At 39.8% G+C, this 3,831-nt stretch overlaps 1 long non-coding RNA gene across 1 annotated transcript in view; it reads right to left on the bottom strand.

The window, feature by feature from the left end:
• The window catches only part of LOC116706484 (uncharacterized), a 16,474-nt gene that overhangs the window by 2,939 nt on the left and 9,704 nt on the right, over positions 1-3,831 (bottom strand). Inside the window, exon 2 of the long non-coding RNA XR_004336249.1 lies at positions 3,514-3,522. This is a non-coding gene — a long non-coding RNA (uncharacterized LOC116706484). The remainder of the gene's footprint in view (positions 1-3,513; positions 3,523-3,831) is intronic.

Raw genomic sequence — 3,831 nt, 5'->3', positions numbered from 1 at the left:
AAGACCAGGGCTCTCTCAGAAGACCGGAGCTGTCTCAGAAGACCGGTCTCATAGACAAAAGGTTTTTTTTCTCCCATTGAAGGATTGTTAGTTTAAATATCACTACACAAATGTCAATTGTGAGATTGAACCTGGGGTTATCTGCCTTCTCGAAGTTAAATGCTCCACAAGCGCCTTCGGGGACACGAACTCGCTGGTGGTCTGTCACTCAGACAAACCAGCCACAGAGCAGGCAGAGAGGGGGGGGGCAGGGTCTTACACGGCAGAGAGACTTATAAATAGATTATAACATGCATACACATTAGATTTAATATTTCAGTTCATAATTGTTGTTTGTTGGATTTTTTTTTACATGAATAAATATTCAAGGGGAGTCATGTGATTGGCTGGACAGAGATGGCGACTTAAAGTGTAGCTTCTGGCCCTACTTTGTCAAATAGTGTTTTATATGGTTCCAACTTTGGTATTTTACCACTTTGTGCTTGATAGAGTTAATTTACCTTCCTGTTGTCCTCGGGTCAAATTTGTGGGACGTTCACCTCCCCCGGGGAGGTTGAGGACTATCTGGACCAGGCTCCTTCCTCTGCAGCGCTGCGGAGGAAGGTCTGGTCTTGGCCTGCAACCTTCTTACAAAATACAATTCCAAAACCATCTGGCCCAGGACTCTCTATGCAGCGACCTAATGTCTTCCATGATCTGAATTTAGGGCTTTACAAAAGCCGCTGTCAAGTTTTGGTATGTCAACCATGCTTTCATGTTCATATTGGATACATAGAGCTAGAGATATTACACAGTTAAAGTGATACCCGCCAGATTTTATGTTACGTGTGGCCCTTCGTGCTCGTTGCACTCTGAGCTGACAGGTTAACAATGTATGTGGCTTTTCCTCCTGGAAATTTGAAATATGATTTTTGTTGCAGTAGGAAAAAATCTTGTTTTACTCATTTAGGCAAAGAGAATATTTGCAGTAAAAAAAATTAAGGTCGGAGCTTGACCTGAGATCAAAATGATAATGATTATTATTTATTTGATAATGATTATGAAATTTGCTATTTATTACATTGGGTATGAGTTTTAGGTCTACTAAATAATAAAGGATGCAAGAGTAGGAATTGTGCATTTTGGAGGAAAAGAAGGAGTATTCTCTATCTGTTGGATGCTGTTTCCTCCAAATGTCAACTAAATTGGTGGAGGTGATGATTATCACGACCGCGGATGCGTTGGGGGGGGCTGCCTGTTTTGTGTGATGCCCTTTCCAGGTGCCAGTCAAGGATTACACGTGGTCCCCTGTAACAATCACGTTTGTGTTAGAAAGGTCAAGTAGCATATTAAAGATTTTACAGAGGAAAGCTGCATCATCAGTATTTGGGCTGTACATGTTAAGCAGTGTTACATGGACAGAATGGAGGAGTCAATGACTGTAAGAAATCTGTCAATTGGGTCTGAAATGTGTTTCTGAAAGCATTTTATAAAAGAAATAAGCTATGCAGCTGCTAAATTTTCCTCCTTTTAGATTAACAACGGACAGTTAAAAAGATTTTAGACCTTATAGACCTTAGTGGTCCCTAATACTGTATCTAAAATCTCTTTTATATAGACCTTAGTGGTCCCCTAATACTGTATCTGAAGTCTCTTTATATAGACCTTAGTGGTCCCCTAATACTGTATCTGAAGTCTCTTTATATAGACCTTAGTGGTCCCTAATACTGTATCTGAAGTCTCTTTTATATAGACCTTAGTGGTCCCCTAATACTGTATCTGAAGTATTTTTATATAGACCTTAGTGGTCCCTAATACTGTATCTGAAGTCTCATTTATATAGACCTTAGTGGTCCCCTAATACTGTATCTGAAGTCTCTTTTATATAGACTTTAGTGGTCCCCTAATACTGTATCTAAGGTCTCTTTGATATAGACCTTAGTGGTCCCTAATACTGTATCTGAAGTCTCTTTTATATAGACCTTAGTGGTCCCCTAATACTGTATCTGAAGTCTCTTTTATATAGACTTTAGTGGTCCCCTAATACTGTATCTAAGGTCTCTTTGATATAGACCTTAGTGGTCCCTAATACTGTATCTGAAGTCTCTTTGATGTAGACCTTAGTGGCCCCCTAACACTGTATCTAAAGTCTCTTTTATATAGACCTTAGTGGTCCCTAATACTGTATCTGAAGTCTCTTTTATATAGACCTTAGTGGTCCCTAATACTGTATCTAAAGTTTCTTCTATTTAGACCATAGTGTTCCCCTAATTCCCTAATTCCAGATCAGTTTCACAAAGGCTGGGGGAACTCACATTAACGTTAAAAAAACTCAACTGTCACACGCTGGCCACGGAGACAACAACAGGACGGTTGTGGTTGGGAGGAGAATGACGCGGCTTTTCGATACTACTCGCTACTTTAATCGTTCTGTGATCACGAAATAGGCTTCCCAATGAAATACATTACTTCAAAATTCATGATCAACGCACAAAAATAATGACATTATTGAGACCAGCATAGAATAAAGAACGTGACTGGGCTGGATATAAGCACGTGCTTTATCAACGTCTTGGTACAGACTGTTGGAGAAGCCTTGCCATCGAACACATGCTTTGTCTCATTTTGTCCACGTAGATTTTGTTGTTTTGGCTCCACGTTTGATCATTTTTGTATTTTAGTCATTTTTGTCTGATTGGAACCCTGCAAATTAATCTGCACTGTTCGGAATCGAACAAGTCTGCCAGCCTATCTTTGACATTTTGGCCACGCTACACCACAATTACTATTATTATAATGAACATAATCCTATTCAGCCTGTAATTAGCATGGGCACATTTGAAGAGCTACCCTGTTACTAGCTTAGTCCTTTGAAGTGCTTGAAATGCAAAATGATAATAACCCTGCCCCCATGAATGCTTATTTGATGTTGAATATATTTTGTAGCACAGCCTTATAGCCATCTTGCCAACTTAAATAATGTCCTTTATTCCAGTTTTGCATGTCTACCCACAAACCAATGAAGAAGACAAGAAGTATGAGCCATACATAGGATATGTTATGAGATAACTGTACATCAAGCATAAATATGATTATCCTCTCAACATCTGTCTTGTTTGCAGTGATCCTACCACCAGAACCTCAGGTTTTATGCCAACATGGAAAAGAAGTCCTCAAAGTAGAAGAAGGAAAAACTATTTTTTAATAGATTAGTTTTGGGGATTTTTATTCTATTAGATAGTACAGATAGATTTAAAAGGGGGGAGGAAATAGAACAGATCACACACAGCAAAGGGCAGCAGGTCAGAGAGACAGCCCGGATCTACCAGGTGAGCTAAAGGCTGCCCCAGGAAAAGGACATCCTATGTCAGCTGAGAAACCTCTGCTGATGAAGTTCATGTGCTATGCCCTAAACATTAGAAGAGCTACTTCATGGACCTGGTGGTGAGATGGTTGTCTAAAGACTAAAACCACAATCACCTTTCACATGACCATAAACACTTTCTGATGGAGGTTTCTGGAGAGCTTCAGTACCACCTGCAGCTCTTCAGCTCTATCAGTGCTAAAAGTAGCCGAGGGGACCTGTGATGGAGCAGTAAGCCACCTTTACCTGGAAACTTGGATGAGTTATTACTGGCTTATGGGCGTTGGAAGCCAAAAAATGTGGGTGGGTCCACTCCCAGAATTCTTTAACTGAAGTAGATACCGTTTCCTGTATTCTGGTGCCTTTTAACCCTTGTGTTGTTCAAATTGACCCGTTTTTCTATGTCAATGTTCTTTTTAACTACCCAATTTTAATTACCTAAAATATCATGATTGATTCCACACAACGCTCTTTGGTAAGTACAAATC

Source organism: Etheostoma spectabile, chromosome 18 (assembly GCF_008692095.1).
Source record: "Etheostoma spectabile isolate EspeVRDwgs_2016 chromosome 18, UIUC_Espe_1.0, whole genome shotgun sequence".
Taxonomy (NCBI): domain Eukaryota; kingdom Metazoa; phylum Chordata; class Actinopteri; order Perciformes; family Percidae; genus Etheostoma; species Etheostoma spectabile.
This window is presented reverse-complemented; position numbering and strand designations above follow the sequence as displayed.